The following is a 24,872-nucleotide window of genomic DNA, read 5'->3' as shown; positions in this document are numbered from 1 at the left end:
TAAGATTGATACTTTGATTGTTTGATTAGGGTTATTCTGATTGTGATTTTTTGATTTGTATGGACTGTGACTCTGTGAGGAATGTGATCTGTTGAGAAGTTCCAGATTACTTACTCACTTGTCTCTAATTTAAGATTGATACTTTGATTGTTTGATTAGGGTTATTCTGATTGTGATTTTTTGATTTGTATGGACTGTGAATAATGTGATCTGTTGAGAAGTTCCAGATTACTTACTCACTTGTCTCTAATTTAAGATTGTTGGTGGAAGCTTAATCTGTATGTGTGTAACTCACTAACTGAGTTAAAGGCTTAAAGGGGTAATTGTCCCTAATCTGGTGGAAGCCCTAGCCCCTTTGTGTGAAATCCATATATATGATGAGCATTATGAAGTGGCATACATCCACTTAGCTTGAATGCCTGAATATGGATTTCTTTGTAAATTGTATTAAGTTTATGGATATGGGACCCTTAAATTGTTTATGTGCAATTCTGCATACATGATGACATGTGAAATTAACTGAAAGTAAATAAGTAATATGTAAATATGTAATACTTCTTCTATGTATGACTGTATGGTGGAAGCTTTAATATGATTGTATGATTTGTAATCTCCCTAAAATGTGGATACTGATGCCCATCTTTATAGATGGAAAGCATCAGTGCAACTGGACACCCTCCAACCTCAACTGATGAGGAGCATGGAGTAGAAGCTCAAGGTACTGAGAGAAATCCTCAGACAAATCCTATGCCTTCTCCTCCTGTTGTTCCTACAAAGAAGAGGAAAGAGGTGGAGTCTAGATCTATAGTATGGGATCATTTTGAAAAGATCCGTGCTCCACCTGCTGAAGGTGAAACTGAGGGACCAGTAGTTGAGGGCAAATGCCTTTATTGTGCCAAAATTTATAAATGTGAAAGTAAAAAGCATGGCACTTCCTCTTTGAAAAACCATATGAAGGCCTGCCTAAAAAATCCTCATTGTAAGGACACAAGGCAGTCTCTTCTCACCTTTAATGCCTCTGGAACAGAAGCTTGTGAGGGGGTTTTGGGGACTTGGGTTTTCAACCAAGAGGCTATTAGGAGGGCATTGTGTGAGATGATCATTGTTGATGAACTTCCCTTTAGGATTGTTGAGGGAAATGGCTTTAGGAAATTCATTTTAGTTGCTTGTCCTAGGTTTCAAATCCCTTCTAGGTGGACCATTTCTAGAGACATTTATCAGATTTACCTAGATGAGAGACTAACCCTAAAGAAGTTGTTTAAGGTGAGCACCCAAAGGGTCAGCTTGACCACTGATACATGGACCTCTGTCCAAAGGATCAATTACATGTGCATTACTGCACATTTCATTGATGATCAGTGGAAGCTAAACAAAAAGATCATTTCCTTTGTCCCAATTTCTTCTCATAAGGGAGAGTATATAGCCAAAGCCCTTGAGAGTTGTCTTCTTGATTGGGGGATTAGAAATGTGTTCACTGTTACTGTTGATAATGCCTCTTCAAATGACACAGCTTTGGGGTTTTTCAAGAACTAACTTCTGTCTTGGGGTGGGTCTTCTGTTAGGGTTCAATATATGCACATGAGGTGCATAGCCCATGTGTTGAACTTAGTGGTCCAGGATGGGTTGAGATATGCAGGTCCTTCTGTTAAGAAAGTTAGAGATGTTGTGAGATGGGTGAGGAGTTCTCCTGCCAGACTTAAGAAGTTTAGAGAGATTGTTGTGCTTAATGGGGTGGAAGCCAAATGTGCATTACAACTTGATGTTCCAACAAGATGGAACAGCACATACATGATGCTTAACACTGCCCTTCAATACCAGAGGGCCTTTGAAGCTTATGAGAATGATGCCTCATTGAATGCTGACTTACCTGATTCTATTCCAAACTTTATGGATTGGCTTTCTGTGCAAAGCTTAGTCCATTTCCTGAAAGGCTTCTATGAGATGACTGTGAGAATATCTGGTTCTCTCTATGTCACTTCAAATACTTTCTTTTCTGAGATTTCTGACTTAGGTTGCATGCTGGATGACATGGTTAACTCTGTTTCAACCTCTGAAAAGGTAAACTGTAAACTGGTATCATTTATCTGAATGTGTTTGTATGCATCTCTTAATTTTTCTTGTGTTATGTCTGTTTTATAGGATATGGGGTCCCATATGAAACAAAAATTTGAAAAATATTGGGGAGATCCTGAAAAAATGAACTTCTTGATATTCTATGCCAATATTCTGGATCCTAGGGATAAGATTGAGTACATGCCTGCCCAATTTGCTCAGTTGTATGGTGATGAAAAAGGAAAATCATGCTTTGAAAAGGTTCAATCTTCTATGGTTGTCCTGTTTAATGATTATACAGCCACCTACAGTGTGCAGTCTGCATCCCCTACTGTGCAATCTACCCAATCTGAACCAGTCCATTCTCAAACTTCAGTTGGAAAACCTCAGGGTAGAATGAAAAGCCAGCTTAAAAAACAGAGAATGGAGGCTGGTGGAAGCAGTAAAGAAACTGAACTCCAGATTTATCTAAATGAAAAAATAGTGGAAGATGAAGAAAATGTGGACTTTGATGTTCTAAGATGGTGGAAGGTTAACAGTGATAGATTTCCTATACTCTCTAGAATGGCAAGGGATGTGCTGGCTGTTCCCATTTCAACTGTTGCCTCTGAGAGTGCATTCAGTACTAGTGGTAGGGTATTAGATCCCTTTAGGAGTTCATTAACTCCTAAAATTGTTGAATCCCTAGTATGTGCACAAGATTGGTTGCGGGCACCCAATCATCCAATCTCTGTGGAGGAAAACTTGGATGATGTTGAAAGATTAGAGAAGGGTACTATTTTTATTTTATATCTTTTGTAGGTTTCTACTTTATAAATTGTTAATTGTTACTTACCTTTTCTAAACTCTTTGTGTAGAATTGTCCACTGGAGCTGCTGGTTCTTTACCAAGTACTGTTGGAACACTCCCAACAATTGCTGTAATACTTTTATATAACATTGCTTTCTGACTTTCTGTTTAGTTTGATTGATAAATGTGTGGACTCTTTGAGGCAAATCAGGTAAGATTCCAGAACTGCTAATTGCTAAGTGGCTTGGTAACTTTTTTATAAATGTTGCTGCCCTTACTCAGTTACATCTCTGGTATTCTGGAATTCTGGTATATCACTTCCCTTCCTCTCATATTCTCATTTCTGTTTAGTTATGGACTTATGGCTATGATGATGCTTCCACTATTTGTCTGAATTATAAAGAGTTTGGGTGTTTGGTATGTTGCTCTGAGACAAAACTCATGAAGCAATTTGCCCCCAACTCTAAAATGATATGAAAAAAAGCAATCTGAGCCTTTCTTATTAAGTATTATTAGTTCTCTACTTCTCTTTGTATTTATTGGCTTTAAAGTTTAAAGTATTTACTGGTTTTGTAATTGAGCAGGAAGATGAGGAATGACTGAATGCTGATTGCTGAAGGCTGATTGGTGACTTGCTGACTTGCTGACTTGCTGAGTTGCTGACTGCTGACTTGCTGAGTACTTTAGTAGTTAGTACTTAGTAGTTAGTAGTTTAGTGTTGTTTGAGTATTGTAGACAAAACTCATTTTGTGGACTACTGGACTTCATTTTTGCTTTTTGAATTTTGAACACCAGTTGGAAACTGCAATATGTAATTATGTATCCAATATGTATCGAAACCCATTTCATGTACTTATGGCTATGATGATGCTTTCATTTTTGTTTTTTTTTTTGGTTTCATTAATCCGAGTTCAAACCGAAATCCGACCCCACCCGACCGTATCCGAACATGGGAAATCCGATAGGATTTTCCTATTAATTCGAACGGATTGGGGTAGTTTTTCCCAATCCGAAATCCGAGCGGATGAACGGTTTTCTAAACCGATCCGCCCGAACCCGTCCGATGCACAGCCCTAGTGGTGGCGGTGGCAGTGGTGGGGGCGACGGTGGTGGTGTTGACGGTGACGGTTGTGGCAGTGGTGGTGGGGGCAGCGACGGTTGTGGCGGTGGTGGTGGTGGTGGTGCTGCTGGGTGGTGGCGGTGGTGGTGGCGGCGGTGGCAGTGGTGGGGACGACGGTGGTGGTGGGGGCGGTGACGGTTGTGGCGATGGTGGTGGTGGTGGTGGCGGCGGCGATGGTGGTGGCGGCAGCGTCGGTGATGGTGGCGGTGGCGGCGGCGGCGATGGTGGTGGTGGCGGCGGCGGTGATGGTGGTGGTGGCGGCGGCGACGATGGTGGTGGTGGTGGTGGCGACGGCGACGATGGTGGTGGTGGTGGTGGTGAAATAGGATAAATTTATATATCTGATAAAAAAAATTAGGTTAAAGAAAGGGGTAAAAAAGGAAATAGATTCTAAAATCTATTCCTGAGCGTTCAGTAATAGGCTAATACCAGGGGGGGCCCCTAGTAATAGCTATTACCTTATTTGAGGTAATAGGCTATTACCAGGAATATTATTCCTGGTAATAGAAGTGGTTACCAAACAACGGAATAGGCCTATTACTGGGAATGCTATGCCATTCCCGGCCTATTCCGTGAACCAAACGGGCCATTAGTCTATCTCTACCGTCTACACTACTGTCACTACACGTGTCTCAGATCTATAAACTATAATAATATATTTATAATTTATAATATATTAATATATATATATCGTCGGTTATTCGGTAACCGCGGTTTCGAATGGACAATAATCGATTAGCCGAAAAATCGATTTTTTTTACTTTGTAACCGATAACCGACCAAAAATCGAAATTTTCGGTCGATTCGGTTATCGGTCATCGGTTTTATCGGTTTTTCGGTATTTATGCTCACCCCTAATACTCGGAGGACCATGGGAGGTATTAACTCTTTTTTATTTTGTGGGAGGATTTATTCCCTTCATGTGATCTGTAGGTACTAATTGCCCCCACTTCTCACAAACAACATATAATAAAACTTATTGCTAAGAATCTTGTATGCCACCCTCTATGATGGCAAATTATGTTGGGGACCATGAAACTTATTTCATATGGATTACTAATAAATATTTATTTTAATGTACTGTAAGCTTATTAATATATTAAAATGATATACACTAAAAGTAATTTTTGAATATATTAAAAATAAATATGTATGTTAATGGTCCACATTATAATGTAAACCATGGTCCATGAGATAATAATTGATGTGAATCTTATTATTAAGCATGTCATTAGCCACAATGCCAGTGTAGCATTCGCATATACACACCCAAAAAAATAAATAAAACCACTTGACTTAAACAAATTTTTATATCAATAATGTGACAATGTATAATTGAATTTGTTTTATTTGATATATTTAATAAATACAAAAGGTATCGTTATTTATTAAAAAATCTATATATGAAATGCGTAATACTATACCTATTCTTACTTTTGCATCCTATTTTATACTATTTGTTGACACAATATATGTTATTTGATTTATTTAAAAAGCCACACTTTTTGTTTATTTTAATGTTTTTCTTTAAAATAATTTATTTTAATGTTTTATTTAATAAAATTAGAATATGTGACATAAATTTTATTTAATTACGGAACGTTTGGTTGGAGGGAATTACAATTTCATTCCTACCTAAATTCCTACATAATTTCGAAGGCAAACAAATTCATTCGTTTGATTTGAGGGAGTTGCAATTCCGCGGAATTGAAGTTCTCTCATTTTCATGGAATTCGAATCCCATGTCCCCTTTAGCATTTCAATTATATGGATTTTAGAATGAAAAAGAATAACTTTGAGACAAAATTATCCATCCTTTTTAAAATAAAATTGATGTTTGACCTCTCTCTTTCGATTATAGTGTGTCTTCTTCTACTATCAACACAAAACGTTAATCAATAGGCCAACATCAATCAAATATGTTTTCTCAAAACTTTCTTATTTATTTTATTGATTTCGTTATGCAATTTTAGAGTTTATTTATAGCGTGTTACATAAATTTCAAAACTAAAATTTGAATTTGGTAATTTAGGATTTATAATAATAATAATAATGGACACTTTAGACTATGTATTCCATTTCAATTCCCATGCATACCAATTATTCTAATTACCACTTTATAGCTCTATTACATTGTAGTATCTGTTCATATACTTTCTCAACCTACTGAAACACAAAGAGCTAATAACGCCTCCACTAAGGCTTGAACTTACAACCTTCCAAATGGAAGTCCAACCCGGGTACCATTAGACCATATAGTCCTGGTAGAAGAAATTGCATTCCTTTTATCACCTAATTCCCTCATTTCAATCAAACGTCCCGTTATGGTTCTATTTTCTATGGGCAATGATTAATAAGTCATTAAAGTTTAAGCTTTTGTCCAATTTTTATGACGACATTTACACCATTTTAAGTATTGCTATAATCTATACGAATAAGGGTCAAATAGATCTTCAAACTATATATCAAAGTGCAATTAGAGATTCGAACTAAAAAAACATTTAATTAAATTAAACCCTTGAACTTGTTAAAATAATGCAATTAACTCATTTAACCTATAATAGTAAGTTATCTTCAAGTTACATGCCACCTAAGATGTCATGTAAGATGCCACATCATGTGAATTAATATTTTTAAACTTATTTAAAAAATAAAATAATTATACTAAAAAAGGATAGAAACAAGCAAACATAAACGCCATGGCAGCTCTGCCATAGTTGACGGGGAAACTCATTGCCTCGTTCGATTGGGACTTCTCAATTCAAATCTAATATAAAACTTTAAAAATAAAACAAAATAAAATGGAAGTAGGGAAGCAGCAAGGTCATGGCAGCCAAAGTGCCATGGTTGATAAAGAAGCCGGCAAGCTTCTCTGTTTAGTTCAGACGGAGAAACCCGCTGACTTCTCCGTTCAAATCTTTTTTTAAAAAAAAAAAAAAAAAAAAAGCAAACAGCAACGCATGGCAGCTTGGCTGTCATGATTGACAGAGAAGCCGGTGGGCTTCTCTATTCAGTTCAACCGGAGAAACTCGTTAGCTTCTCCGTTCAAATATATAAAACTTTTTTAACTTTATTCTTGTACATAGGAAATAAGACTTAATCCAGTATTGTAGTATTGTTCATATACTTTCCCAATCTACTGAAACACAAAGAACCAATAACGCCTCCACTGAGGCTCAACTTACAACCTTCCAAATGGAAGTCTAACCCGGGTACCATTAGACCATATAGTCTTGGTAAGAGTAAATCACCCTAAAGATCTTAAAAGTTAGAAACTTAGAAGGATTATTCTTATAAAATAAAAACATCCGCATGGGAAGCAACAAATGCACGGGAACCTTTCACTATATATATATATATATATATATATATATATATATATATATATATATATATATATATATATATATATATATATAAATTTGTTATATTTGCTTTTTTAACTTTATTCTTGTACATAGGAAAGAATACTTAATCATTGTACTGCCAAATTCGAAGCCATTTTTTTTTCACTCATATAACTATCTAGTTTCCTTTATCATCCCCAAGTACCACATACTCTAGAAGAACTACGAACAGAAAAAAAATATATATTTGTATATAGAAAAAAGTAATAAATCACCCTAAAGATCTTAAAAGTTAGAAACTTAGAAGGATTATTCTTATAAAATAAAAACATTGAATAAAAATATGAAAATAAAAAAAAATGAAATTAAAAATACCGCATATATAGCATCCATAGAAAAAAAAAAGAGAGATAGACATAAGAAATATTACTAGAAATATTACTCAAAATAAGTATGTATATATATATATATATATATATATACATATATATATATATATATGTATGTATGTATATGTATTTGCGTATGTATATGTATATGTGTATGTGTATATACATATATATGTATATGTGTATGTGTATATATGTATATGTGTATGTGTATATATATATACACATACACATATACATATATACACATACACATATACATATATATGTATATACACATACACATATACATATACATACGCAAATACATATACATACATACATATATATATATATATATATATGTATATGTATATGTATATGTGTATGTGTATGTGTATATACATATATATGTATATGTGTATGTGTATATATATACATATATATACATGTATGTATATACACATACACATATAAATATATCTATATATATATATATATATATACATATATATATATATATATATATATATATATGTGTGTGTGTGTGTGTGTGTGTGTGTGTGTGTGTGTGTGTGTGTGTGTGTGTGTGTGTGTGGCATTCAAATGCAAGCCCTCTTAAAATACAAATCACTGGACAAATAGGGGCCATCAGATTAGATTAGATTAATGGATCAGATTTTAGGGAGAAAAAAACGAGTATCATAAATATATATATATTAAAAGAGCAATGCTGACATTAACATATAATCCTAATTACGGAAGAAATTGGATGATAATATTCACCCTAAATTACCGTAGAATAATTGCAGTAGGAATACACCACACCAATCCACACGCAACCCAGAAAGTCCGGCGAACTAATCCAACGTCAAACAGACAACAGACGTGCGATTCCGGCGAGGCTTCGAACGAGAACTCCGGGACACGAACATGGATTATACGTCTCCATCACTACCAGGTAATCATTCCATCTTGATTATGATAGTTGAATGACACAATGCGATTACTACTGAATTGTATGTGGTTAAGAATATTGTACAGGATAAGAATAAATTACTATGATGTTGATTACAATGTATTCGTCCAAATCTGTGCGTATAAGAGCAATCCTAAACCCTAATAATTACCAGGAGATGATAGCTAGGCTGTACGCATGAGAAAATGCGGATAACCTCCTACGCACACGAATCGACTCTAGTGTGCACACCTTAGAACCCCCCCTACGGCTCCAAAAAACAAACCTAAACAGGGGTGAAAGTATTGCTAGAGCAGTGAATCAGCGATGAAACATGTGCTTTTGAACCCCGTGTACAGAATGAGATTGTAGCATGCACACAATAAAAACCCCACCAACCGCTACAAAAACCCAGCACAAACATGAATACAATTTGAATGTTAATGCACACCTCTAATCTATATTTGCTATGCGCAATAGGTCAAGATCAACGTGACCACAGTGAACAACAATGTGCAATGGTAATAGGCGACGACGGTGCAAAATACTGGATACCTACAACCCAAAATGAGAAGACACCGTACGAAGGGCAACGATTCCAAACAGTAGACATCGGGATTGATTCTACATAGCATACGCTACCGAGGTCAGATTTGATGTTAGGCACGGCACAAAGCGTAAAAATCGAGCGGGGGAAATGACAATTAAATACATGTTGTGCTCACAGGAGGGATACAAGTCCGAAAAGAAAGAATCCAAGAATAACTCGAAAGAAAAAAAGAGACGAAGGAGGGTGTCGAACAGGATAGGTTGTATGGCGCGTATGGTAATGACAAAGTATGACACTGGCGGATACAAAGTCTATGCAATCCAGCTGCAACATACACACTGTCTATGCTCGAATGAAGGTAGACCATTTCTAAAGATTAATAGGCAACTTGAGATCGGGCACAAAACATTTTTGGCTAACTGTGAGAAGACAAACATAGGACCCACAAAAGCTTTCAGACTGTTCAAAGAGATGGTAGGAAGTTTTACTGATATAGGGGCAACATGCATTGAATTCTGCAATTTCAGGAGGGACCTATTGGCTTATATAGCAGAGGCAGACGCTCAGATGGTGATAGAAGACATGTTCAAAAGAAAAGAGACAAACCCGAACTTCTATTTCGATTTCGACATAGATGAAGAAGCTCAATTATCTAGGTTATTTTGGGCAGACGCAGAATCAAGGAAGAAATTTGCATGCTTTGACGATGTCATGTCATTTGATGCTACGTACAGCACAAACAGATACACCTCAATTTAAATTAATGTTGTTGAATACTGTGTGTGCAAGACGTGAAATAAACGTGTGCACAGAAGAGAAACGCTGAAAATTAATAGATAGTGCCATGTGTGCGTGATGCAACAGATTGGCGTGCACAGCAACGAGAACAATGAAACACGTAAAAAAACATGAAGAGAGTTGCATACTGTTTACACGTACCAAAATTTGTGTGCAATACTAATCCCAAAAATGGTAACATTACAGGTACAAGTTAGTGTTCGTCCCTTTCACAGGGGTAGATAACCACAAAAGATGCATAACATTCGGGGCAGGCCTGATTGCGAAAGAGGATGTAGAGTCGTATGATAGGCTACTAAAGAAGTTCAAAACTGCAATGGAATACACACCAAGATGTACAATAACTGACCAAGATCTAGCACTAAAGATAGTTGTACCACAAATAATGCCAACAACTAGGCACAGATTCTGTATGTGGCACATTATGGCAAAAGTTGGGGAAAAGGTAGGGGTTGCCTTGTGGCATACCGAGGACTTCAAGAAGGCACTGAATAGTACCGTATGGGATGACACATTGACCAAAGATGAATTCAAGACAAAATGGGAAACAGTAATGAAAGGCTACAACCTTGAGGGTCATAAGTGGTTTGCCCAGCTGTACGAGGCACATGCATCATGGATACCTACATACTTCAACAACATACTTATGGGAGGACTACTCAGGACAACATCGAGGTCAGAATCAGAAAACAGCTATTTTGGTAAGTTTACAAACCACCACTGCAGCTTGGTAGAATTCATGGCACAATACAATAGTGTCATTGGAGAACAAAGACATAAAGAGGCAAGACTCATAGCAAAGAATGAAGGTTCCTTCCCTGAAACTAAAACACCGCTGAGTATTGAGAAACACGCTGCAACAGTGTACACCATACATATTCTATGAATTTCAACAAGAGGTATGGGAGGCTAGTTTCACGTGCCACATCACCGACAAAAACAACATAGGCGAAATATGGAAGTACAAAGTTGAGGAAACAGGTGGGAAAATGTTTGAAGTTACACAAAACCCAGCAGTGGAGAAAATAGAGTGTGCGTGCAACAAATTCAACCGTGATGGTATACTATGCAAACATGTGTTGGCGGTTATGAAAGCAAAAGGATATGAAACAATCCCACAAAAGTATATTGTTCCACGCTGGACAAGAGACGCACGTGCACAACCACTGTACGATGTTCCATGGGCAAGAAGAACAAATATTCCCACAACGAATGAAGGGACAAGAGTTGCAAATCAACTTTGGAGTGAATTCTACAACTGCATGGGATTGGTGAATGGTTGGCCTACCAAAATGGACCAAATGTTGGCAACATTGCAACAACTGAAAAAAGATCTACAAAGTGAGAGACAACAAACACAAGAGGGTGGGAACAATGAATCTGTGCTTGAAAGACTAGTCGGATCAGCCAGACCAATAGACATACAAATAAAACCATCGAAAATCGCAAAGAACAAAGGAAGTGGGAAGAGACTCAAAAGTAACAAAGAGAAAGCCATCAGAAAGAACCAGAAGAAAAAAGAAAGGATATGCAATATATGCGATCTACCAGGCCACAATAGTCGCACCTGTCCAGATAAACTTGCATCAGACGAAGTTTAGAATAATTTTATTTCAAAAATAGTGAACACTGCCATTTAGTTTTCAATTATGAACTACATTTCATTATTTATTTTAAGCAAACTTGATACTCATTACAGATGGTTTAGTTTTCAATTATGAACTAGATTTCATTATTTATTCTAAGCAAACTTGATACTCATTACATATTGTTTATTGATAATGAGTACATACAATGTGCACACACCACGGTATATGCATGCAAACATATGCAACTACCATAAAAATTAGTACAACCACTTAGTTCCCAAATAATTAACAACTACCCCACGCACAGTGGAAAATATGTATGCTCACTTTCTATTAATACAACTGTGATGTCCGGTGGGGGAGGGGGGGGGGGGGGTAGAAGGAGATTAATGAACTACGCACAAATACAGGTACACACATGCACACATAACAAACACCATATTTTGCTGACATAACAAAGAACAAAGTCATCAGTACAGAATTATAGAACAACACGCACCAATAAACCCGGAGGCACGTTATATTACGCTGGCATGCACATAACCGTACACCCCATAAACCTCAACCATGGAAAACACAGTAACAGACCAGATAAATACCAAGCACACCACTCTAACCAGCATGCACGCATTGGAACCCCCCATAAGGCTGAAACAAAACACATGCAGAACAAAAGACTCTTACGACATTATTTTACGTATTAGGCCCCATAGTTTAATTTTTTTAATTTTTTTTAAAAAGTGGTAGTTGTTTAAAATGACCAGTACTGCCACTACTCTGGTTTACAGCAACCCAAACAATACTCATATTTATCAGAATATTAATCCCATAGGATGGGGGAATAAACAAAGGCGTCCACACAAATTAACCTATGCACACAGGGTAATATGTATGCGCACAAAACGTCGAGAACAACCACCTAGTTTACGACCCCACGCACACAAAAAGTACAAAGCGGTGCACACATGCAACACACTAACCCCATAACACCCACAACTAAAGACCATACGAAAAGCATACTGTAACTAAACCCGTAGATCCGCGCACACAATTCAACACATCGATGCACACACAACAAACCGAGTAGCCCAATATATATTCACACCGACGCACGCAGAAACCCACAACGATGCACACCGCAACAAAAAATATATTCCCAACAATATAGACTACACAAACTACCACACCACTGACAACAAACATACCAAATCCACAAATACAAGTTAGTATAAATAAAAGGCGTCATTTGCGCCGCATATAAACATCCAAAAATAATATGATCACAATATTATGCACGCATAACTACACGAAGGTGCGGCTAACAGTTTACACATGCCAAAAATTAAAACACACCACTGTTGGCATTTCTTGTGTGCATGACACACAAGATTCAAAAAACAAGAAACTAAATATCAAATATAACTACACGGCCGAAGGAGGAACTGAAATCGACTGATACGCACGAGCAAGGTTGGCAAGACCGATGCACATTATGCTCACAAAGGATGAGCTCCCTCATGTACTGCATCCTCAACTTGTGCAGAATCGTAGTGTCCCCCTTAACTAGATCACAATCCCAATCAAGAACGCGCTGCCCGAGATACGACTCCATGTGCCGCATCATAAAAACACCGCAATCAATCTTATTCTTTGAATCCCGCCAAGCCATTTGCAAACGCTTAGATTCCAAACCACCAAAAGCAGCAGACATCCCAGGAACAACAACTTTACAGAATGCAAATAGCATGACCTTCTGTAAACGAACATAACAAAACATTGACACAACATTCAAAGCATAGGCCAAGGAGGAAATGAAAAACAGATCAGAGAGACAACAAAAGTGGGGAAGGTGTGCAACCATAAAAACACTAACCATCTCCTCAATACAATCGTCGTACTTCGCCGCCTTTGCTCTGGGATTAGAGTCATTATCAATAATCTCATACCGACCGCGTTGGAAATCAAAGCACAACAAGAAACAGTGACTACGACGCAAAATGGGGAAAAATAACTACACAGAAAACAAAAAAAAAATGGAGTGATGGAGCTGTGCACAGAAAAGAATGCCCACTCGCACCAACTGCATTATTGTGCACGTGGTTAAGACAACGTGTGCACGGGCAACCTCATGACAGTAAAAAAAAAAGGAGAAAACACAAGTATACCATGTCAACTTCACAATTGTTTGCATACGGCGACAAAACCATGTCCATCCGCAACCTCTCACAAAACCAACTGACCCTCTTGTCCAACGATTGGGAAGTATCAACAACTGTAGACAACTACAAACCCCAACGAAACCACCAAAAAACCATCAAGAGAATGAATAAACAAAAGAAAGAGACACAACGACTACAAACGGAAATGGAATTAACGGAATTGAAACTAACTGTAGTGAAGGTAGAAGCAAAGAGCCGTGTAGGCACCGTAGCAGCCTTGGCAGCCTCCCGGCGATTGAGAACCGATGCCCAAGCATCTATAACGCCAACGTCAACTTCTGAACCCGGGATAAGAGTCAACAAACTCTCCCATGACATAGAACATTGACCAACACTGAACACAATTTGACCCCTAACATTGCCAAACATCAGGACTGTAAGCACACACAAAGATATAACATGCACACAGCAATAACAAACACAAAAACAACACTAGTATAAATTGACATGTCAGAGCCAGACCCCCCACGTAACAGGTATAGTGACGCCAGCAGCCTGATACTCCAAACGAGAGACGGCACCCGGAACAGTAGAACCAAGAGGCTTAAAGGGACAGACAACTTTAGCAGGGGCACCACAAACTGGGCCACCTGAAACGGAAGGATCACTACAACCACTAACTTTCAAGCACTCATGCGAAATAACAAAAAAATACAACATATAGATATCAACAAACATAACCAACAACCAAGCTAGCCAGCCTTAGAGACAGGACAACTTCATACAAACGCAATAATCCCCCAGACACCCACAACAAAACTAAATAATAAGGACCCAACCTCAACTGTGTAGAAAACTCTGGACACTCCGCCATAGGGGAACGACCCAGCCCTGAACCGACATCAACATTGCCTTTATCAATACACTCGGGCAAAGAAACCTCTTTCTCAAGGGCCCCCAAACCTGCTTGCTCGACGCAAACATTCCCGATCCCCTACACGGAAAAACACCGCCAAATTATTAAAACCCACACCAAACAAAAAAAAGAAAAAGAAAACCAACAACAAGCACCAAACATCAAACTCATAAAAAGCAGAAAACACAAAGCTTACCGCATCAATATCATTAACACAATCACGATCAAGACCCATACCGTCCGCACGAACATCGCCAGCCAACTCATCCACCGCATCCAAACCACTAACATTCAGACCAACACCACCAAACTGCTGGGTTAACCCAAGGCTAAAAGACGGCATATCATTCAAGCCCACCCCCTCAGAAATCGCACAAAATTGAACATCAAGAGCCTGTAAACGGGGCTAGATAGTAGCATACAATTGACGACAAACATCCCCCTCCATAACCGTACCACGTGCCATCGTGAAAAAATGAGACAAACTAGTAATAGAACTTGCAAATACAGCAGCCACCTCACCAACCACACACTCAAAAGTCTACGGAGACACAGAAGAGAACACATAAGTTAGCATGAGACCCACGTGCACACAGAATAAAAACAGCGTGCACAGGAAATACCGATAACTGCACACTGCTTACTTAAATGAAAAGGACCAAACCACAACTATAAACACAATGCGAGCACAAAAAACCAACACAAAAGTTAGCATGAGACCCACGTGCACACTAAATAAGAAGAGAGTGCACAGAAGGTAACCATAAATGTACACTGCCTACCAGAATGAACATGACCAAGCGCCAACTACATACACAATGCGAGCACAGAAAGCCAACTGCGAGTGCACGACAAACCCAAAGCAGGGGGCAATGTAAATAATTACAACGAACAGTGCCAAGCAAGCAAAAAAAAAAATGCACTAATATCCACAACAGGATGACCAAACTTGAATAAGAAGCAACATGAAATGCAACTACATTGAGCCACCACCCTGATATAGAAACGAATAACAATAAGACTGAGAACAATGTACCTTTGGACCAAATTCAGGACAAGCCACCTCGTTATCATTCGGCTGGACCTCAACCATAGAGGGCTCAATCACTTAACGCCCAAACCCCCCACCAGTTATCTCCGCATACTCACGAGTCAGCAGTGGCTCAGATGTCCACCCCTGAAATGAAGGCAACAACCGTGGGACAGAACGCTCAAAGGGCAAGACCCGATCGACATAAAACAACTGAAATTAGAATAGTAAACTACATCAAATTAGTAAAATATGCAACCACAACAAAAAAAACACCAAAAACAAAGAAATAAAACCATACCGTAACAAACTCCGCGGGGCCAACAAAGCATTGATGCCGGCCATATTTCCAAGCATCATGCATCTCCACCAACGAATCCAGAAGAAACTTGCACCAATTTAAATCCCAGATGCGTCCAACGTCATCAAAACAATCGAAGTACATCTGATTCACATAGCCATTGCTCATAGAACAAACCAACGAGGAAACCACCAACATAGAGAAATGTCGCTGGAACCAGACACCCCCATCCACCTCGCCGATAACCTTATCTACAATAAGAGACGCAGTCACCGTATGACTAACCTTCCCAAACAATCATCTCCAGTGCTTCAACAGATTACTAATACGATGCCTATCACGCTTCATCATCTCGATACGACCACGTGAAAACCCCAAAACTAGCTCAACATCACGCTCATTCACCGACCCAGATCTTCCACCACTAAGATCAAACGTCCTCGCCTGGCCATCAAAATTAGTTAGGAGCCAATGGACAAGACAGGGAGGACACTCAGCCACCTTGAAATCCAACAGCGGCCCAAAACCCAAACTCCTAATAGCATCCTTCTACTGCGTCGACAAGTCCACAAGCGCATTGACAAGAGCAGAAGCTTGCACCCGAAACTTAACAGTGGGATACTCAAATACCTCCTCAGAATTTTCTTCACCACCAGCCTCCTCAGAAGGGGAAACAACACCAGGGGCAACATCAGGAGCAGCATCTACGGCATTCCAGGCAGGGTCTTGTTGCAATCTTGTAACACCCCAGATTTTCGAAACTTTTAAAACTAATATAATAAAGGTAATTTCGCATTAAATCCCAAAACGGAGCATTACTAATCATAAATGTGCGGGGTGTTATGCCACATCTGAGCTGGAGAACTCAGATGCACAGGCTATTCTAACTAACAATTCTTTAAACAGTGTCATTACATCATCAAGGCGCGCAGGCCGAAAGGAAAGATTAACTATCTAAGCCGAGGTCCTCTAGCGCGCTCCGGTAGCTAATCATCTGTGCCTGAAAGCCAAATATATCTGCTCAGCGAATGATGCTGGTAACCCACTCCAACACGTTAAAATACAATATAGGTATATATATATATATATATATATATATATATATATATATATATATATATATATATATATATATATATATATATATATAGGAAAACCATTTTGAAGCAGGAAGATATATACTTAGGAGACTCAAGCTTTAAAACCAGGAATAGACTCGACAAGTAGGGACAAGCACATTCACAGTTATAATCAAACATATAAAGACATCATCATATATCCTAAGGTCACAGGTTAATTTCATATCATTTATATCATCTTTCAGTCAAAATCTTTATCACATAAGCACACTTTGGTGGCGCCACGGGACCAATCGCATGCCCCAAACATGAGGGTTAGCGTATATAGCGCTAACACGGCCCTGCAGCACCCTACCTCATACCGCAGCATGAAGGAATTGACCGCAGCCAATTGTATAGACCGTCGATAGTTTCAACGGCGAATCACAGCCCTACACACCGCTGACGCGCTCAGTCGGTGGACTGTGATCCTCTTTTGGGGACTGCGACCCTACACACCGCCTCAGAGACTCATTCGGTGGGCAATGATCTTTGGGGACTACGACCCTACACACCACTAGCACATACACTCGGTGGATTGCAGCCGACCATAGCCCTACACACCGCCTGATCACTCATTCGGTGGACTATGGCCTTCCTCGGGCTAGTGGCCCTACACACCGCCTGGCGCGTCCAGTCGGTGGACCATAGCACACGAGGCCCATGTGGACCGCAAGCCAAGAAGTGAGTCACTGACCGCAGCCAGGAGAACGAACCGCAGCTCGTGTATAACCAATTTGATCGCAACCAAATTGGGGTATCATGCTCACATAACACATAGTACACATATTAGCACATTGGGAAGGGGGAAAGCGTATAAATAAACTTATGCGTGATTATCCACATACTAAGAATAGTCCTAAGGGGTTCATACATCTTCCTCCTAGGCCAACGGGTTACCAATTCAACTAGCATGCAATATACGAGACTCTTTTATCCTACGAACGGTACCCGAAACATCAATTAGACTCATGCACGACAAACGAGGTCCGTTGGGACACCACGGGGGTTGGGGGAACATCAAACGGGGAAACCGAAGTCCCAAAGTGGGCAAATTTCCAGCGGGTGATCGGCGGGTGGAGGGCCACCCGCAGGCGATAAACCTCCGGGCTGCGGGTGCCAGGCGGGCTGTCGTCTGCCCGCCGGCTGCCCGCTGCCGGTGGTGTTACTTCGGACAGCGGGTAGGTGGCGGGTCCCCCTACCCCCCACTGACTCTTTTCCAAAAAATACGTCCCGGGATCCTCCGTGGAACCCGAAACCATGCTTAGACACTTTTAAACGCAATTGATGCCACCACGTAGACAATTAATGGATCAAAAGCAAGAATCACATAGAACACATCCTATCATGACTTCTAAACATAATCAACACCCGAACATGCGAATTCCCACCCAAATACACCAAGAATATCACAATACGAATTTCATGATTCAACCTAGGGCTCTAATCATATTTAAATCATCAAGATCATAGTTCATCTTTAATATCAAGAAACATCAAGATTTATCAAGAATATCACACAATCATCAAGATCCACTTATCAGCATCAAGATCACACATAAAATCATCTCATCAATCATCAAATCATATCATCATCATCATAAACGATTTATCAAGACACAAGCATGGAGAAGAAGCCAAAGAATGAGGTTATAGCAAAGAAAATAGGTTTTGTTGAGACATAAGTTACCTCTTAGCCTTAATTAATCTTCCCTTGGCTATTAAGGTTCTTCTCTAAGATTTCCATCCGCTTGATGTCCCTAGGCTCGGTGGTGGGAAATCTCCCGGGAATATTTTCGTATAATATAATTATGGGTGGTAAGGCTTCTAATTGCTTTCTAATCCCCTATTTATAGAATCGAGAATCCTAATCATAATCTGAATAATAAAGGCCTACTTTCTTTATTCCTAATAGATATATAGGTCTAGGATTCCTAATTAGAATCTGACTAGTAAAAGGTTTACCTTTTTTATTTCTAATGGGCTTAAAACTCTAGTTTAGGCAAGGGTCCACAATCCATGGTGGACCACACTAATTAATTAAAGGGAATTCTAATCAAATTAAATCCTTTTTAATTATTATTAACGGATTTAATTAAATAATTAATTCGGGATTGAAGGCCGTAACACGGGGTGTTACACTCTCCCCTCCTTACAGGAAGCTTAGAAATCATTTTGGGGTAAAGAGCCCAAATTAGTATAGTAGCACATAAGGAAAATATTATATGGGAAATATATACATATGCACATACAAATTTACTGGGTTTAAGCCTAACTATTGTGCTAGCAAAATGCACCAAATAATAAGGTTATGAATATGCAACCCACATTATGTAAATTTTATGGATGCATGATAACATAACATAGAAGTCTTACATACGACATGTTCATTGTTTGATTGATTTATGATGATTTAACACATAGGATCACAAGTTGCTCCGAACATATAATTATTTATGTACCTAAATAAGAGGCAAATACCACGCGGGTGCAGGTTCGGATTGCCACATAACTATTATTAAGCACATATGCACATATACCAACATAGGTGAATCCTCATTTACGAATGGATGCAAATGTTTAATATGTAGTGTAGCATGTCGCGAGCCAAAATGCCATATGTGTAGGATCTATGCCTAATCATTGTGCTTAGCAGGTTATACCAAATACTCATAGTTACAAAATAACAAGTCTAACACTATTATGTTATATGCGGAACCTGTAAGTTGGCATGCCTGTATGCATACAGTCGTAATTATGCTAAATATGCAATTTCTTAAGTCTATAGGCATAGAGTATGAAGGCATGTGAACCTATTTTGAGTCTTAAATAATAACTAGTCCTATGGAATCATAAAGCACATATATGCATTATTCAACATGTTAAACTAGTGCATGATTAACAATTAAATTCATGTACCCAATATCGTGGTATAACCAAACATTTGTCACATAAATTCAGGAAGGTCATAAATCATATAACAATTATTCAAATAGCGAAAATCAGATTTTGAGGAAAAGATTGCAAGTAATTATGAGGAAGGTTCTTGCTTCTTATGGGTAAATAAATTCTGGGGAGATAATAGGATTAGGATCTTTATTTTGCATATCATGGATAATGGTGGGTGATCACATAACAAGTATTGGCACTTATATGCAGGTTGCTTGTAATTAATACTATTGTATATATGCATAGTGGGATGCCTTATAACATATAGTTTTGTCTAACATGCTTTGTATATATACATGAATGCGTGTAAGTGTGCGTTTTGTCATAAACATGCGGACTATGTGCATTACATATGAAAATATAAATTTCCACCTATAATTGGAGCATGTAATTCGCACACAAATATTCTTTAATAGTTACGAGTAAAATAGCATAAGTTTTCAAATGCTAAAAGGTTTATCTTGAGAAATCTTGACAGAATTTGATCACACAAGTACTTAGGAGAATTAGTTTTATCTCGGTGGTAAATAGATTTTAGGTAGGCATAACTCTTACCTCTAAAAGCCCCAAATACCTAAACAACTTAGAATTGAAGACCCTTGATTGCTAATTCCTAAATTAATTGATGACCTGATGGTGAGGCTAAAGTTTTTAATTATTTAGGGAAGGTAGGAGTGGTAACAGGGGGGGTCATGCGAGGGGGAAAAGCAGAATTAGGGCTATCTCAGGATATGTGTATGTATATATATATATATATATATATATATATATATATATATATATATATAAGAGTGATGCAATTTGTACGGAATGATATTTCAGGGTTAGGATATGCTAAGTGCAAACTCATAGATGCATATAAGATTATTATAGCTAGGGTACATGTGTATGGTTTGGGGCTAGGGATATTATTGTATATAATATGACTGTAACAATTTATATGAATACGTATGAATAAGGGAGGATGTTCTATAGGCTCACAAGTATATATATATATATATATATATATATATATATATATATATATATATATATAAGCATGTAGGGACGTACCGTATGTGACGCAATCATGAAAGATTTAGGATTAGGTAAGGTGATTAGGGTTAGGGTGTAATAATAATGAAAATAATAATAATAATAATAATAATAATAATAATAATAATAATAATAATAATAATAATAATAATAATAATAATAATTTGCGTGTAACTGTAGCATACAAATGTAATTGGGATTTACTACATACTTTAGGAACGTGTGTGTGTGTGTGTATATATATATATATATATATATATATATATATATATATATATATATATATATATATATATATATATATATATATATATATATATATATATATATATATATATATATATATATGTATATGCATAATAGAAGTTTTGGGGAATATATTTAGAGTAGTAGTGATATACCTATTTATGTATAAGTGTTTGTTTTAGGGGATCCTTATCTTAGAGGTCAAGGGTTCTAAACAAGGCATTGGAAGCTTGTGGTCTATTATGCAATATGGACCAAGGTCTAGAGGGATAGTTTTAAGATAGTTTTGGGGACGCAACATATTTTTTTTTTCAAGGATAATTTCTAGATGACCACTTGGTTTAGGTTAATCGGATTTCTCCCGGTCTCACTCGGATTGCCTTTCAGGTCAAATCTTAATGTGCAAGGTGCCCGAGGATTTAGATTTCTAGAAATAGAATTAGTCCCTATATTTTCTATGTAATTTATAAACAAATCAATTAGAAAGATAATTCGACTTTTATGTTCAAGCATTAGATTGTTATTTACATGTTAAACACATAAGAAGTATCAAGGGAGACACACAAATGCACAATGGATCAATAAAATGAGAAGTCAAGAAAACATACCGTACCAGTGGGCGCGAGGTGGGCGGTCGACCGCCTGTCAAGTCCCCACTGGAACGTGGCAGGGCACGTGGTGGGTGGTCGACCTCCTGCCAAGGCCCCACTGGAATGTGACGATGAAGAAGGAATCACTTCGGGAAAGTCACGAGAATGTACAGATTTAAGTTCAAACAATTCTATACTCATACGAACAATAAAAGGGACTTAAATGCATGGAAAATCTTAAGGAATCACATTATTATGATACTAACAAGGAACACGGGAGACATTCAACGAGATATCATAAGGATCACACACCCCATTCTCCCCCTTCTTAACTAAAGCTACGTTCCCACAATTTTCCTCCATGCAAACTTATGTAAGTAGTTATCGTGCTATTAGTAAGTTAATTATCAAAGTAATTGGCCAATTATGATTAGGAAGAGTGAGCTATTATATGCCGAATAAAATTACCAATTACAAGTCCCAAAATACTTTATCAAATAACAGATATCCAAATAATGCACATTTGATCAAATAGTTAAGCAACAATATGCAATTCCTGACTCAGTCTATAAACAAATCAATTAGGAACATAATCCAACTTTCATGTTCAAGCAAATAAACAAGTATGGTATTTAAATAAAATTGACAGTTTATCAAGTTTTAGTATGTCAAAGCAAGTTGTTAGTAATCAAAGAGTGATATGCAACAAGACAGGTAATAGTATGCAAGAATGTCTCAACTTTTTAGGGCAAGCATAAGGAATGAAGAACAAGTATGTGAGAAAAAGCGATAAACTTACAATCTCACCGCGCGTCCTAAGATCCCTATATCCTAAGTTCCTAAACATCTGAAGTTTAAGCTTAATATTCTAAAGTTCAAGCCTAATGTCTTAAAGTCTTATCCTTAAGGCATTGTCTTAGGGTTGAACTTAGGCTCTGATACCATCTGTAACACCCCAGATTGTTGAAACTTTTAAAACTTATATAATAAAGGTAATTTCGCATTAAATCCCAAAACGAAGCATTACTAATCATAAATGTGCGGGATGTTATGCCACATCAGAGCTGGAGAACTCAGATGCACAGGTTATTCTAACTAACTATCCTTTAAACATTGTCATTACATCATCAAGGCGCGCAGGCCAAAAGGAAAGACTAACTATCTAAGCCGAGGTCCTCTAGCGCGCTCCGGTAGCTAATCATCTGTGCCTGAAAGCACAATATATCTGTTCAGCGAATGATGCTGGTAACCCACTCCAACGCGTTAAAATACAATATAGGTATATATATATATATATATATATATATATATATATATATATATATATATATATATATATATATATATATATAGACTCGACAAGTAGGGACTCTAGCTTTAAAACCAGGAATAGACTCGACAAGTAGGGACAAGCACATTCACAGTTATAATCAAACATATAAAGACATCATCATATATCCTAAGGTCACAGGTTAATTTCATATCATTTATATCATCTTTCAGTCAAAATTTTTATCACATAAGCACACTTTGGTGGCGCCTGGGACCAATCGCATGCCCCAAACATGAGGGTTAGCGCATATAGCTCTAACACGGCCCTGCAGCACCCTACCTCATACCGCAACATGAAGGAATTGACCGCAGCCAATTGTATAGACCGTCGATAGTTTCAACGGCGAATCACAGCCCTACACACCGCTGACGCGCTCAGTCGGTGGACTGTGATCCTCTTTTGGGGACTGCGACCCTACACACCGCTTGACGAGCTCAGTCGGTGGGTCGTAGCTGATCAAAGCCCTACACACCGCCTGAGAGACTCATTCCGTGGGCAATGATCTTTGGGGACTACGACCCTACACACCGCTGGCACATACACTCGGTGGATCGCAGCCGACCATAGCCCTACACACCGCCTGATCACTCATTCGGTGGACTATGGCCTTCCTCGGGCTAGTGGCCCTACACACCGCCTGGCGTGTCCAGTCGGTGGACCATAGCACACGAGGCCCAAGTGGACCGCAGCCCAAGAAGTGAGTCACTGACTGCAGCCAGGAGAACGAACCACAGCTCGTGTATAACCAATTTGATCGCAACCAAATTAGGGTATCATGCTCACATAACACATAGTACACATATTAGCACATTGGGAAGGGGAAAGCGTATAAATAAACTTATGCGTGATTATCCACATACTAAGAATAGTCCTAAGGGGTTCATACATCTTCCGCCTAGGCCAACGAGTTACCAATTCAACTAGCATGCAATATACGAGACTCTTTTATCCTACGAACGGTACCCGAAACATCAACTAGACTCATGCACGACAAACGAGGTCCGTTGGGACACCACGGGGGTTGGGGGAACATCAAACGGGGAAGCCGAAGTCCCAAAGTGGGCAAATTTCCAGCGGGTGACCGGCGGGTGGAGGGCCCCCCGCCGGTGATAAACCTCCGGGCAGCGGGTGCCAGGCGGGCAGTCGTCTGCCCGCTGCCGGTGGTGGTACTTCGGGCAGCGGATAGGTGGCGGGTCCCCCTACCCCCCACTGACTCTTCTCCAAAAAATACGTCCCGGGATCCTCCGTGGAACCCGAAACCATGCTTAGACACTTTTAAACACAATTGATGCCACCACGTAGACAATTAACGGATCAAAAGCAAGAATCACATATAACACATCCTATCATGACTTCTAAATATAATCAACACCCGAACATGCGAATTCCCACCCAAATACACCAAGAATATCACAATACGAATTTCACGATTCAACCTAGGGCTCTAATCATATTTAAATCATCAAGATCATAGTTCATCTTTAATATCAAGAAACATCAAGATTTATCAAGAATATCACACAATTATCAAGATCCTCTTATCAGCATCAAGATCATCAAGATCACACATAAAATCATCTCATCAATCATCAAATCATATCATCATCATCATAAACGATTTATC

At 38.5% G+C, this 24,872-nt stretch overlaps 2 long non-coding RNA genes across 2 annotated transcripts; one reads left to right on the top strand and one right to left on the bottom strand.

Moving 5' to 3' along the window:
- Positions 1-7,397: 7,397 nt before the first annotated feature.
- On the bottom strand, positions 7,398-23,990 carry LOC109176767. Its single transcript, XR_002053448.1, has 3 exons — positions 23,981-23,990; positions 19,252-19,257; positions 7,398-7,530 (listed from the first exon to the last, which is right to left on the bottom strand). It is a non-coding gene; the product is annotated as an uncharacterized LOC109176767 (long non-coding RNA).
- LOC109176766 lies at positions 7,591-20,558 on the top strand. The gene is made up of 4 exons (XR_002053447.1): positions 7,591-7,763; positions 11,454-11,461; positions 18,562-18,567; positions 20,546-20,558. It is a non-coding gene; the product is annotated as an uncharacterized LOC109176766 (long non-coding RNA).
- Positions 23,991-24,872: the final 882 nt, after the last annotated feature.

Source organism: Ipomoea nil, unplaced genomic scaffold (genome assembly GCF_001879475.1).
Source record: "Ipomoea nil cultivar Tokyo-kokei standard unplaced genomic scaffold, Asagao_1.1 scaffold0755, whole genome shotgun sequence".
Taxonomy (NCBI): Eukaryota; Viridiplantae; Streptophyta; class Magnoliopsida; order Solanales; family Convolvulaceae; genus Ipomoea; species Ipomoea nil.
The sequence above is the reverse complement of the archived record's forward strand: the minus strand, read 5'-3'. Positions and strand labels throughout refer to the sequence as shown.